Source organism: Thunnus albacares, chromosome 11, assembly GCF_914725855.1.
Source record: "Thunnus albacares chromosome 11, fThuAlb1.1, whole genome shotgun sequence".
NCBI lineage: Eukaryota > Metazoa > Chordata > Actinopteri > Scombriformes > Scombridae > Thunnus > Thunnus albacares.
Genome location: NC_058116.1, coordinates 18,321,356 through 18,337,535, shown reverse-complemented (window position 1 = coordinate 18,337,535; position 16,180 = coordinate 18,321,356).

Here is a 16,180-nt window from a genome sequence, read left to right as displayed (position 1 = left end):
ACGGCTCTGATAATGAAGTTTAATCACATCTTAGAAAGGGAACCTCTTTGCTTTTTAGTCATAGGGGATATGGGGTATACCTGTAAATTCATTCGTGCCACAGAACTCAGCCGCACCATTATTGAAAGAGTGTGGAGGGCATGGTCATCCACCACCTTCTGTAAAGTCTTACAGCTAAAAAGTTGCCTTGCAGATCTTTTAGCTATATGCTTCATGTAGTAGAGCACATTGACCATTAAAGCAACTGTTGATATTTGGGGAAATGCACTTATTTGCTTTCTTTGCCGAGAGTTAGATGAGAAGATCACTACCACACGCGCTCTGTTTGAAGGTAACGAAATATGCCTACCAGCACCTCTAAAGCTCAATTAACATGTTATAACTCATTTGTTTAAACATCATACAAACACTGATTTGTAGCGACAAGTTGCGTTTTTTCAGGGGGTTACTTTGGCTATCTCTTGGCCTGGAGCCCTTCCTGGAGTCCAGTTGCCTGGCGACCTCGTTGTGACGACAAGATTTAAGGAAGTTGCTGCTCTCAGCCAAGAAATAATGTAGCACATGACGCCCACCCTAAAACAACAAATTTCCAATTTAACAAACTTGATACCACATCATAATTAGTGAGCTTTAGAGATGTTTGTAAGACAATTTTTTTGCCTTCGGACAGAGCCAGACTAACTGTTTCTCCCTGTTTCCAGTTTTTATGCTAGGCTATACCAGCTGCTTCATTTTTACCATAAAGACATGAGAGGGGCGTTGATTTTCTTCTCTATCTCTGCAAGAAAGCAGGCAAACGTATATCCCAAAATGTCCTATTCCTTTAAGGCTTAGTGGTTCAACCCCTGGTGCTTGAGCAAGACACTGAACCCCAAATTGCTATCAATGAACAGGCCAGCGCCTTGCATGGCAGCTCTGTTGCAGTTGGCCTATGGACGTTGGTATGTGTGAGGCATCAGTGCAAGCCATTTACCATTCACACTCTTAAACAACTATACAGGGGGCATTTCAGTTTAGAATAACAATTGCAGAGCTGCTGTGGCCCATTACACATGCGAGTGCTGATAATGTTCTCGCCTCATTGAGTGTTGCGTCAACATGTGTACATAGATTTGCATTCATCTGTGTGCATGCGAGTGCAGAAATCTTTATGCAAATTTGTGTGTACCCACGTTTGCACAAGCATATGTTTTCCTGTAACTATCAGCATTTTGTGGGTGTGCGTGAGCGTGTGTGTGTGTGTGTCATCCTTCCTTTGAAGATCATAAATACGGGCGTGGCTCCAGGCAGGCCCGCTGCCTATTCAGCGTGGCTGTCGACAATGCTTCAGAAGTGGTCACATTTTCTCATCCATCCATCCCTCCCTTCATCTATCTGTCTTTAAGTTCTTCTTTGCCTCAAGAAAGGACACCATGGTCTTTCAAGCAGGCAACAATCTGATCAGACCAAACCAGAGTGGAGCCTGACACCCCACATCCCACCGACCCACCCCTAAAAAATCTTCTTTCTCTGTTACTATTCATCAACCTGTCAATTTCTCTGTCTTACACTATTTCTGTCAGCCCCTTTCAGCACTACTGCAATGGTTCACATACTGTAAGGTATGAGCTCAAACACACATCCGCGCACATGCAGGCACACAAACACACAAGCAAAGACACACATATCCAGGCATGTGTGCGCAGTACAACCTCACATGGTCACACACGCACACACCAGGCCAGCCGACAACCCAACCAAGCATCAGTGCCTCACTCATTGATGTTTGTTAAAGTTATTAATTTTCTCTGTGAAATAAGAGGCCACGGTGGCAGGACAGAGGGAGATGGGTGCCAGCCCCAGAATCTCTCTCTGCTTTCATCTACTGACACTGGGGCTCTATGAGTCCACAGCACAGGGCCTTTGCATGGGCACCGGGGTTACCCACGCATACCCAGGGCTCTAACCAACAAAGGCTCTGAGTGGGGCAAAAGGAGGAAAAGACAGATGAAAGGAAATGCTAGGAAGGAGATAAAGAGCAAGAGATTGAGAGGATGTGAAAGGGTTGATACATAAAGATAATGAAAGAGGGTGAGAAACTGTACAAAGGAAATGAGGAGGACACGTTGGAAAATGGCGGCACAAGATGTGAGTTGGGCAGTTGATAAAAGAGAAGAAGAGAGAGGTCGGATGGGGGGGAGTATGGGAGAGAGTGAATACATGGCACATTAACTGGTAAACAAGTGAGTTTGGGTTGTTTTTCAGTCAGTGGTAGCTAGCGTGTTTGTGGCTTGTGGTGGATCGCTGTAATGGGGGATAAAGGACGTTATGCTCAAGGTAACAGCAGCTGGTGGCTAAAACCACTATCCCTCTTCCTCCTCCTCCTCCTTCTGTCCCTCCACACACTCCAGCATCCAACCCCAGACCACAATAAACACCTAAAACTACGTCTTTATACACTAGACTTCTAAGTATCAGAGTGGTTCTGTCTGAGACCTTGTAAGCCTTAATCTTCCAAGACAAGGGGATACAGCTTGACCGGATGATTTCCTAAACGTGGAGCACACTTAACTGTAGTCTCACACATTTTGCCATACATTTTTGGCAGCGGGTGCCGCTCGGCCAGCAAGAGCCATTTTGGAGCCAAGCCGGAGCAAACATGGCAGCCAGTGAAAACCACAATGACCAAATCTGTCTATCAATGGTTGAGAATGGCACCAATACCCGTCTTGCTAAAGGCCAGTCCAGTGCAGTGTGTTTGGTCAGAGAGCAGACAGAAGGAAAATAAAAGCAGGATGATATAAAAGTGGAGCACAGGCTAAATGTGTCTTGGAGTTAGCGGGCTAGGCTAGCCACCGCATGGCTAAAGAAAACAAAGAGCTGCCCAAGGGACTGAAGTTCACTGTGCTGTGATACAAAGCACATGCATGGAGAGATGGAAGCACACATGTATGCACATACACAAGCACGCAGGTAGCCACAGCAGTGCCTACAAAACTGCAAACATAGTGTTATACAGCCACATACACACACACACACACTTCCATGTGGACGGACAGATTCACAATGCTTTTCAGGATATTTCTGCCCCCTCACACAAAATAGAAAATGACATAATACAAAGAGTTTTCTTTCAGTGTTTTCCTAATATAGTCACTGTAAAACTATGACAAACTTTAGCTGTGACTAAAACAGCAAAAAACTTTATTTGAAATGAAAAAAAGAGAAATTCCCTTTTTTCAACGAGAACTTAAAGTGGGGACATCAATGCAACAACCTAAATCCAGCTGCAACTGGAGACTCAAATTGCTACTTCATAAATGCATTTGAATGGTGTATTTATTAATTAGATCGTGTTGGAAAAAAGTCCCTTTAAAAGCCAAGTCTTAAAATAAGAAACTTGAGGGCTGAGTAAGACTCATAAGATTGGAGACTTGCTTAAAGATTGTTGACGAAGACACGAGTCAAATTTGTATGAAGTGTCCTAATAACAAGTCCAGGAGCTGGGTAATGCCAACAATAATGCAGTCAGTGCTCCTGCTGTACTTTCTCCATGTCAAATGAGGGATTTTTTTCTCCCTTACTCCATCCCTCTCTCTCTCTCTCTCCTGAGTGTGTGCCACATCTGTGGGCTCTGTGGTGATGTTTCTCTGCTCAGAATGGATTCACCAGCTCAAAAACGTCCTTATTATATTTATATTTTACTACACCACTAGAAAACCATGCCAGCTGGGCTGCAGAACTTTGGGCAGAAAGAGGGAGAGAAAGCGAAGGGGGAGGAGGGCAAGTGAGAAAGAGAGTGAAGAGTGAAAGATGGAGAAAAATGGAGGGACGCAAACAACTAGTAAGACAGAAAAGAGAACAGGGAATGGCAGACAGGTAAGGAAGGAAAGAGGAGCAGAAAGAAAAGCGGAGTGAAGATGAAGAGCAAAAGAGAGATGTGAGAAAAGCGCATGCGAGGCAGAGAGGTGGATAGACAGAGGCTGAGTGGGAACCCTGAAATAGGCTGTGACAATATGATTACCCTGGGTGCTCAAAGGTAAACAAAGAAATGGATGGTAGATAGATGGAGGGATATGAAAACAGTGTTGAGTCAAGTTACAGTACTCTTACACACACACACACACAGACAAACACACACACACACACACACTCACACATGCTTATTGGCATGCTAACTGGAATCAGAAAAGCAACAGTGACCTCTGATGATTGGAACTGGAGGAAGGACAGAGGGACGTGGCTTCGGAAGAACGCAGGGAGGGAGGCAGAGAGAGGGAGTTGATGAGAGATGAGGGAGGGAGAAAGTCCACAGATGAGGAGAGAGGAGGTCAGTGGAGGGGTAAGTAGGATGACAGGAGGATTTGGATGAGTGGAGGGAGAGCATGTAAACACAAAGGGAGAGAGTGAAGAAAGTCTGAGAGAGTAGTGGGGGAAATGAGAGAGGAGCATAAGAATAAGTATAATTGTGTATGGAGACATAAAAATAATCAGAAAACTACTTAATTGTTTGTCTCCTTCTTCTTCATTCCTGTCTCTGAGAGCCATCCATTCACATTTTTTTTATTACATAACATTACATTATTCTGGCAGATGCTTTTGTCAGGAACAAGAGCTAAGTGTCATCAAAAAGTGCCTCCCACCCAAACAAACAGCTCTGATCATGCGGTGCGAAAAGTGTGTTTTTCTGAGGCGAGGCCGAGAGTGTGAATTATAAAGTGCAGGCAAAAATTACATGTATCGCTACTTTTTTTGCTACTTTTTTTGGTGCAGAGGTCTGGTGGCAGATGGTTGGCTCTGGTGAGGAGGGAGTTGCAGTAATCCAGGCAGAAGATCATAAATGCCAGGATGAGCACTGGGGCCGCCTTCCTAGTTAGGGAGAGTGTTTTGCTCCAAATGTTGTGCAGGAGGAATTTAGAGGAGTTAGAGACAGCTGCAATGTTCGCCGAGAAAAACAGTTTGTCGCCAAGGGTCACACCCAGGTTGCTTGCTGTCTAAATTGGCATCATCACAATATTGGTAATGGTGATGGATGGTTCTCAGTATTCCCCTCCTCTAAGAAAACACGAAGTTCATCTTGTCCCTGATGAAGTTTAGGTGATGGTTGGCATCCCCTCTGATCCCTCTCTTGCTACACAAGTGTCTTAATGTAAAAAGAGAAATAAATGGGTCACAGAATTGAACCTTTGTGGAACCCCTTTCAGTAGGCAATGTGGCTTCAGACATCGGTCCCTGCTTTGTCACCTGGTAGGAGCAACTAGTCGGATAAGGTGCAAACACAGAGAGTGCAGACTGAGACACACAACCCTTGAAGGGTGGAGAGAAAGATCTGGCTGTTCACCATGTCAAACACAGCAGATAGACCCAGGAATATGAAGACAGATAGTGAGTTTGCTCTAGCACGGTGGAGCGCCACTGTCACTACAGGGAGGGTTAGCTCAGGTGAGTTGCCTGCCTTGAATCCAGACTGGAGGGGGTCTAAGAGGTTTCCCACTTACCCCAAATCCACCATGCTCCTTCACCAACACTTAGCTGCCACTTTCTCTACCACCACCTGCATCGAGAATCCATCCAGAATCAATCTGTACTTGCACTCCAATATTAACTTACATACAATATAAGTTTTAGCAATGATACTTTATATCTGTAAATAAATCTCTCCTGATTTAAAAGTCATGGTCAAAAACCATCCAATCAATAACTACCAAAGAAAGCCTCAGGAACTCCAAACAGAATATTTGAACATCTGTTGCCATCAACATGTTACTCTGGAGAGAAAACACATTTGCCGTGGTTTCCTTTGAAGTAACATTAAAGTTTTGTTCTGGAATCTTTTTTCGACTCTGTCATTTCTGTTGGTCATTTGAAAAAGTCATTGCAAAGCTCAGTGGGATCTATGTAGTTAAATAAAGGGTAATTCACAAATAGTGGGACAGGACTAGTATAATCTAAATCTAGCACAGTCAGATCTGGCCCATTTATAGGTTTACATAAGTTTGCTAATTCTGCAATAAAACCAAAACAATTACTCCTCATCTCTTGTTGCACAGAAAGGCATTTATAGAAATCAACATCAGATTCACTTTCCCATGAACCAGAATGGAACAACTGAGGAAGGAAATCAGGACATTGGAACAGTTTTATTGAACAAACAGCAGAGTTAATCGAGATTGTTATCAAAAGGAAGTAATACTGGCTACTCCCAATAAAACTAAGACCACAATAGCCACAGTGTCTACTGTGAGAGTTTTGCCAGCAGCACACTGCTACACAATCAATCAAAGAAATGCATCCACATTTATACGATACAGTACAAGGAAATTTGGCTGTTGTTCCATTTCTAATACTGTCCATCCATCAGCAAAAACCCTTTCCAGTCTGGGGATTTAAACTAGGAATCGTTCAATCATAAGACATTTCCTTTATTATTTGAGTGCATTTGGTTGAGAAATTAACTTGAATTGTAAAGCCATCATACTCAAGTAAGATAACACTTATCATGCAGTTATGAAAAAAGGGTTTAATATAAATTAAACAATACAAAAAACTGATAATTGATGTCCATACAAACATGTTAATTCACTTATTGATTGCTTTACAGAAAACATGTTCAAGTCTGTGGGACAAAACAAATCTGTTGATTTCCTGTCATTTTGCAAAGATTTTCACACACACACACACTAACACACACACACGAAGAATCTGATCTTATACCAATATAAAAGAGAACCAGGAAGAAAGAAGAATCGAAATAAAGCGAACGTAGAGATAGAGAAAGCAAGTAAGTGAAAAAAGAAAGATGGCGAGATAGAGCAAAAGGGAGAGATGGATGGCTAGAGACTGGTACTGATCAGTAGCTCTTTCTGTGATGCGGCTTCCAGCTTCCAGCCCACTGATTGGTCAGCTGCCTAACTCGGAACATGCGTTCCCACAATCCCTCAGCACCACTTCAATCCCACCACAATGGTTCACCACTCTGCGGCTCAAAACAGTGCCTGCTGGCATGGGCAACATATCAATAAATTCATTACACATTTATACTTAAATATTTATACTGCAGCAGTGTGTTTTGCACAGAGATGGTATTTATAGTGTGTGTGTATGTGTTTGTATGTGTCTATGTGTATTCATATTTATAGCACGGTGTCACATCGTAGCTCTGTGCTGCGGTGAGACAGCTGTCTGGGGTGGGGGTGGGGGGCGTTGGCCTATGGGCAGGGTGGAGGGGGGGTGCATGCAGAGTAACAGAGAACAAGTGGAAAGCCTGAGGGATAGGCATTTAACAGAGATGTATAGTAGACAAGGAGAGAGGAAACCCAGTCAGTGAACAGAGAGGAAGAAAAGAAAAATAAATGGTCGAGAAGAAAAAGGGGTGGCACACAGTACGTAAATGGGAGAGTAAGAATTAATGACGCATTTGAGAAAATAAACAAAAAGCTAAAAATAGCTTATAACAATCCACATTACTGCTACTACAAACCAGTGTGACCTCCTGTAAAAAAAATGCCCAAAGTTAAGAAACACAAACGGGAAAATAAACTTGAAAATTAAAGATAATTTTATTGGCATCACTGTGTAAAGACAGAGAAATATTTATTCTGAGGCTAAACAGAAACTAGGGAAATTACATGCTGTTTTATTGTTCAGCTGTTTATTGAATGAAGACATTCCCATTCAGAGGCCCATTTAGATACTTCACTATTGTTCTTATGGTTACAATGGTTTTTATAAAGTCTATTCAAAACAGTAGCGAGAGACTACGTGCCATGTAGAACATGGCATTGAGGGTGAAAAGGCCACAGTGACATTGGCAAGGCCTCTTAACATGGAGCTGAAAAATAAGTTAATGACACGGGGGCATCTGTGAAAGAGATACTCTTCATTATTATTGTTATTATTACTATGCTGTACACATAATAACATAGATTGATGTTAGTCTTATGTTAATACAGGAGATTTTAAACACAATATAAATATTGTGTGTAAAAGGTGCTTTTGCTGCGCATAACTAGCTTGTTTGTATCTCCATGGAGTTGACAAGTCAGCTGAACTGGATTCTGGGTCCCATCCTCAACCCTGACAAGATAGCAAAGACTCCCAAGTATATGTCATTCATTGACTAATTAATTAATACAGTAGTTGTCGCGCCAACTACTTGTAAAAAGTGGAACACTGGCTAACCTGCTCTTTCCCACTGAGAATATAATGTGAGTTGTCAGGGTAATACCTTTTTGGGAAGCGAGTTGAACTGAATTGCTTTGGTGGAGATAGGTCCCCCACCACATATGATCTTTCTGTGGCCAAAGTGTCCTGACAGTTTTCTATCCTGGCTGGCTAAAAGTGATTGATCCACTCTGTCTCTGTCTCCCTGGTAAGAAACAAATATGCATTGGATTTCAGATTGTCCCTTCTGTACAGGGCTCATCTGTTCCTTTGGGCAACAATGTTAAAAAACAAAAAATCAACCTGATTATCATTTAGAACTATTGGTCATAAAAATCACTCTACTTATCATCAATACTTGGCCTAACATTGAAGTCTGATTATCCAACAAAAGCTGAAACTGAATGCCTGATCAGATCCTTCCTTATTCGCTTGTTGATAAGTTACTAGCTCATAATACTTGTGTTACTTAATTAGTGTTTGTGTTAAGACAATTTTAAACACAAATGCATTTGAGAGGTTTGGATTGATGTGTAAAATTGAAGGAACATTTTGTACACCCACAGAACATGGGTGGCCTTGTAAATATTGAACAAAAGGTATGTATGGTATTAAGTAGTGTTGGTGCTTTTCCTTCCCGTTTTCAGAACCTTTTAGCAAATCTGAAATCATTTCCCTTAGTCCGTCAGGTCCAGATGTCTAAACAATATTTTACCCAAGTTTGGAAAGTTCCTTTTGATTTTATATAATTTACATATTAAACATTACATATTAAACTGACTGGTTACCCATCAGTTTCACCTTATCATCAGAGTGAAAATGAAATAAATGGAGCAAGAAGGACACAATTTAAGTGTGAAATTCGTCGGATCCATGCAAAGCTCATATGGAAGTTGTAACGTGATGTTTCATCATGACCTCAGTTGTTGCTTTACTAACCCAGGGCACTTTCCTAAAGAGTGTCTCTACTGAGGTTACCACTTTAACCAAACTTTCCATCTGTGTTACAGAGAAAATGCAGTATGAATGAATTTACTGATGAAAGATTGTTAGGGTTAGCTGGATGTGTTGACTTGTCAACTGCGCGCATGCTGCATATTTACTCAGTGAGCTAGCAGTAAAGGAGCGGAACATACATGACCTGTGTGTGTTTGTGAAGAGGTGCTGAAAACATCTGATGGATTTCCCTCATATATGCATGTTTGTGTAGAATACAGAAGACAGTGCTATCCTCTGATATCCTTTGTCCCATGGGTTGAGGCAATTCAAGGGCATTGATGATCTTTTTCCGAAACTGACCACAGACCTTAGATGAGGTAGTAGTTGAAAATATTTAGAAAAAATCTGTCCATTGGTGTGACCATTAGCAAGGAAGAACGCTGCAGGAACTGTGAATATTTTACCCAGGTTGTTTCTCATCTTCTGTCTCAGTGTGCTTAATGCATATTTGTGCACAAATAGATATGGGAAAAGTGTATGCTCATATTGGTAGACTTCATGTACATACCACTCTCCCACCTCTGTTCTAAAACATGTCTGTGTCGTACTACAGAGGCCTCACTGAAAATAACACCTCAGTCAACCCCAGTGAGTCTTCATTTGACTTCATTCACCATCAACAGCCTCATTTTACCTTACCATAATTATACCTCCACCAGCCTCCATTCCCCTGCAACAACATCTGCACTCCATTTCCATCAAGCATCTCAGCATTAAGATTATATTGTCAATGAGCAAAACATCCGTTTTGGAATTAGTCGACACATCTATAGAATGTTTCATTTTCAACATGCTGTCCTCATGTCTTAATGTTACGTTAAATAGGAAACAAAACTGGGTTTATTGCAGCACAAATATAGCATAGTCCTAAGAAACTCTGAGGACCCTATTTTTGGTCAAATTTTTGTCTGATCAGACAGAGTACAGTCAAAGCATTATAATGTGTTTAGCCAAACACGGCAGTGGTCCAAAAAGTAGAAAGAAATTAGCATAGTTGCTGCAGTGAACCGCACAGCTTCCATAGTTCATGGTCAGTATGAACTTTTACCATTTCATTTTGACTCAAAGAGAAAAGCCTGCAAAAATAATTCATTTTATTAAGTTTTGAATTACAATTTTGTTGTTACAACTCTTTCAAAAATGTCAGGAAACAAGACAGTATAATAATTACTTTCTGTCATTCATGAATACACAAAAAGAAAAGTAACTAAATGCTCATTTACAAAGTTCATTTTCAAACATATGTAAGGAAGTATGGAGAGAATTTCACAGAGATAAAGTAAAAGATTTTTGCACCTTGTTAATCAGGTGGAAATGTATCAATCATAGTTTTATATAAAACATTTATATAAATTGTGAATTGTGAATGCATACATTTCTGGCTCAGGTCACCACACTGACCTGGATGAGAGGGCAGCAGTTTTTAGATGTGTGAGAGAGAAGGAATGAGAGACGGAGATGATGTGAGAGTAAGAGAGGTTAAAAGAGAGACAGGAACAGGGAGACAGAGACGGACAGACCGAGAAATTAGGGGCTCTACTGACCAAAAACTGCTCTGACTCAGACAAAGTCAACATCTTTGCTGACATCACTGACCATCAGCTCCATCATTTCAACTTTAAATGCTTTGATGCCCCAAACAACCTTCATTTGTCTAAACCCACATGGCTTTTACTACTGCCAGTGAGACAGGGGTAGCCCTGTAGCACTGAAAAAAAAAAGTCAAGGCAGGTTTAGGCTACATCCAAACACATCAAAGTTTTTTAAGTCAAATGATTTCACTGCGCAGAAAAAATCTAGTTTCACGATGTAAACATTGTCTAACTTAAAATAGTGAGTTTGGTATCTCTAAAAGATGAAAAAACATTTTCCAAACGTGTCATTTTTTTTTTTTTTTGCAGTGACTGGCTTTTTGGAGAGTGTTGCCCTGAATAAGAGGACTGTTGTGTGAGATGAGAGAGGTAGACAACTGACCACAGGCGTCCTGCAGGCACCAGTCAAATATACACAACGACTTAATTAACACTTGTAAAAACTCTTAACAAGGCTAACGATGTAATTCATGATAGATTTACATATATAATGTAACATTGCATAGGGATAGGAAAGGATATATGAATGTATGGATGGTTGGTTTGAAGATATGCTGCTGTTCTGTGTATGATCACAGCATGTAAGAGACAAATAGAAGATAGGTAAAGGAGGCAGGTTAGGTTAATGGAGACTAACTTCTCAACAACACCTAGTGAACTATTTGTATCCCAACACACATAATACAAAGAGAATTAAGAGGGGTAAGAGGGAATTTTGGGTTTAAGGTTGTGGTTGTCTGCATGGGGGGGACAGGCAGGCGAGGGGAAAAGGGGGGTGTCGGGGTTTCAAGCCAGCAGCCTCTAATCCTGACACGCTGCCTCTGCCAATTATAAGGGCTTCAAACACGGCCGGTGGGAGGAAAAAACATGACCAGGGAGACCAGACTAGCGCCGGGGCGTATTTAGCAACATACAGGCAGACTGTAATTACATATATGGCCAACAGAGAGATTTAATGACTTTTTCCTCCTTCTACTGATTGACAAGGCAGAAGGGTGGGGGCTGGTGGGGGGAGATGGATAAGGCAGGAAGAGAGAAAGAGAGTAAGAGCAGAACATGAGCTTATATAAAATTTCATTGTGAATTAATGTAGTGAATCATATTTACCAATATTGCATTCATATAGCGCTTTTATCCAATGAAGGCACTGGAATAACCATCAGGAGCTACTTGGGGTTCAGTGTCTCCTTCAAGGACAATTTGCAATCCTTGCAATAAATAGACAACCCGCTCTACCTGCTGAGTCACCGTCTACAGTCACATATTAAAATATACAGTGCACTGTCTAAGCACAGGTCTTGTGTCAAAGTCTGTTCCCCCCTTGAATGTGTTTGGCTCCTGTTGGAATTGTGTTTCCACAGTGCCAGGCTTAGGTTATGGTTAGGTGTAGCAGAAATAACTGGCTGGGGTTAGGGTAAGGTTGGATGCAGGTTAAGGTAAGGTGAAACACATGTCGACAGGGGAACAGACATCGACACACGATGGTGTTTGTAGTGTGACACATTTTTCTGTTGTTTTTGTTGTGGCTCTGTATTCCAGCGTACTGGATTTAATGTGATCAACTCAAAGGTCAATTTACTAGTTTTGTTCTGAGCTTTCAACTGTATCTCAGTGTTCATCACCAGAGCTAACTTCGACAGGGATTCAAGCTGGGTCAGGTGTCATCATATGACTTATTGTAGGAAGTTAAACCAATTGGACAAGTTAATACATGTAAACTTAAAGTCATCATAATTATTATTTGGGCTAAAATCCTTTGTGGTCACTGATCACCTAACATATACAATCATGCTAACATGCTCACAATAATGACAATGTTTACATGCTTACCCGTGTTTACCAATGTTGCTGTCTTAGTTTAGTGTGTTAAAGTACAGATGAGACTGATGGCAATGTCATTAGTTTTTTAGTTTATAGTTTTTTTCAAGTATTTTAGTCAAAAACCAGTATTGGACAATAATAATTTTGACTTGATGATGGTGCTAGATCAAAAGTTAAGGGATCACCAAAATCATTAGCATTAAGTCTCTAGAGGCAATAAATGTCTGTACAAAATTTCATGTCAATCCACCCAACAGTTGTTGAGATATTCAGTTCGGACCAAAGTAGTGGATTGACCAACCGACAGACCGTCATTTCCATTCTTGGCACCATGCTGCTACCATGGCTAAAAGCTATTAAATGACAAGCAAGAACAGCTAGTGCCCCTCTGTTTACTGCAATTACATGTAGGGCTGTGTAATATGACAATATATATCATGTGACAATAGAAAAACATCCATCGTTTCATATTACGCTCCATTGTTTATTTCGTTGGGCCGCAAATCACACTCACACACACAGCAATACCTTTTGTCATTTGGAGTCTGTCCATCTTTTGTATGGATTACATTGATAAATGACTCTTCTTGGCTTTTTACTTGCAAAGCTTTGATTGCACTCACAGTATTGTAACGAGTTTAGTTGTCATCAACTGTCCAACTCTCCACCACTGTCTGTCTCTCCTCTGCTGCGCTGCACACACAAGTAAGGCTCAGCCCCGCCCGCGCTGAGAAAGAGCTGAGAAGAGGAGAGAAGCAGCAAGACAGTGACCATAAATGACAGCAAGACGCAGTAGAGACTGAAGAGACACAGTAGGGTGGGGGGCAGACCAACTATTTATTCACTGAATTAAAATGTGCTATATAAGTATAGGTGTCATTATCAGGATATGAAATTACCTATATTGGGATATGAGATTTTGGTCATATCGCCCAGCCCAAATACCATGTATCAACAGTTGGTGGAGGTAGAAATGTGCCATAAAAGAACAATTTGCCAAGCAAAGAAGAATGCAGATTTTAATGTTTCAAAACATTTTGAGATTAAATACATTCAAAATTGTTGTTGGGCCCCATGGATGCAAACTATATTTGCAAAATGTTATTAATTGGAAATTCTTAATTGCCTTTAGACGTGACCAGGTTGTACCTTGCCTTTCATCAAGTGCATGCTGGGATGGGCTCCAGGTTCCTGTGACACTGAACAAGGGAATGGTCCACTGAAGTTTTTAGAGTTTTGTTGTTTTTTTTTTACAGATTATCAACTGTGTTTCGCAGATGTGTCTGACAAAAAACTATTTGTTATTGCGCTATATCTATAACTTACTACATCTTGAATGTAAATTTAATGCATCTTTATTTTCCGGGGGTACAAATGGGATCTGAAATCTACATATTGTATCACCTTTTATCTCTTGTCTGTAAAGATTTCTTAACCATTTGAGAGACATAGAAAAATGATGTTTTCATATGTTGTTCGTAGATAGCGTGCTGCTCTTGTTTACTCCCTTGTGAGCGTCTTACATCATTACAACCGCAGCAACATAATAATAGCGTGCACTGTAGACACACAAAAACAGACATCCACACACACACCTCGTCCCATACTTTCATCGTACACCACATTCACACTTCCCGTAAAACCCTGGCTTCTTAAAAGATGGGTCGGAAACCAAGATGGGTCACAGGCCTACTTCCGGTGGGTTGCCACATGATAAAGACTCCTCATATCTTTTAATGAGCCTGCATCCTGAGCTGTATTTCTCATTTTGGTTTTAATAGCAGAGGATGTTAAAGAAACTGCCATAAACATCCCATTTTATTGGTGATAGATCTCAGCCCCCCCATCTTTCCCCTATCCATCAAGGAGTTTTAGTCTCTAGCTTTAATTTCTTCCTCCAAATCTCTGTAATCTTTCTCTCCCGAGATATGACCACAACCTGTTACCGTGGAGATGCCTGCATCATTGCCACCATTCTTGATTACACTAAGTAGGGTGTTACTATACACAGTATCAGTACTGTATGTCACTTAAAATGTATTTGATACAAAAGTTCAGGTTGGGAACAAGTTTTTTAATTGAGCACCAGTTTCTAATTAAACATTTTTGGTTTTCTGGCATTTCATCTGGTAATAGTTTCAATCAAAGTGCTGCTGTTGAAATACTGGTGTAACCATGTTAAGATGACTCAGGCAGTGACAAGTCCCACTTGCTTCTGCTTTGAAGAGGAAATAAGTAGATCAAATTGGTCTCGGAAGCAGTTCAGTATAGACTACAGTAACGGCAAAGTCAAACAGAACAAAAATTAAACTGAACACCACATTTAATCTTGTGAGTGTGGCAGTGTTATTATGTAATTATTTTCACTAGTTTAGGCACAAAACTAATCATCTAAATATAACTTACAGGGAAAGTAGGTTGTAAAAAATATGATATGATGACTTGGAAACTGTTTGATCTTTTATAAAAGTGTAGATTTCCTCAGCTAATTGAAATCAAAAACAAAAATTTAAGAAAAAAACTATTAATTTAAGGTTTCTGAGTATGGGATGTTAACCCATATATATTTAAAGACAAGTATGGGTAAAAGTCCCATACTTTGTTTCAATGTGTAGTATCCTATCTACTTCATGAAGTTGTCTGACAATAACAGTTTAACCAAACGCATATTAGTGGTTTTACATGATATTTGAAGCTTTCGAAATAGGCACAGTTGCCTAAGCTCTGTGTATTTGTAATAATCCACATTCCCAGGTCCCCTAAACTACCCACCATGTGCTTTGAACTCACTTAAAACATGGTTGGAGAATTTAAAAAGTGGAGGAATCTTGAAAAAATGTACGTATTGATGTACAGTTGGCACATATTTATTGGACAGGTATGCGTGATGTAGCTAATGTTAACCACATAAGCCAGCCATCTAGTATTTGTTGGTGTAACATAAGTCAGCTTGCCACATACTCTCATTTGTTAACATTTCATAAACATCTGACAGTAGTCACATTGCACCTGATCTTGCCTTTTTGTCAGACGGATGATGAAGCTTTGAATGTCAGGCATGCTAACCTTAGCTTTTACTGCTAGCTCAAAGTTACTACCTCATACAGTATAAACTGAAGGCTACTCTATTAATTGTAGTCAAGGATGTTCCTGAAGCCCTGTATCAGTTATCTAAAGATTTAAAAGTTGAAAATAGTAAATGAAATCTTAAAGTCAATCACTCTATCACTCAAACAGATAAACTTAAAGGGGATGCCAAGGCAGTTTCCCTACATGCACACTCACACACACTCACTCACTCACAAATACACACACACACACACACACACACATACTTACATACATCTTGCTCCCAGCAGATGTTTCGTCCACCACTGCCTTCCCAGAAACCCACAAGTGAGCGTATTTTCCCGCCGCAGGGTCGGGGAGCAAAACCACTGAAGAAGACCGCTGTACCCCAACATAAAACAAAACACCAGAAGGAAAAAAATGTACAGAAAACCTTTCAAAAAGGAAAGGAAGGGAAAAAAGCAAAGGATTTTCTAATCCATCCTTTATTGAGGTGGCTGGTTTTCGGCAGCGCAACCTTTTTTATGTGTGAGAAGGCTAGCCTGTAATTTGGGTAG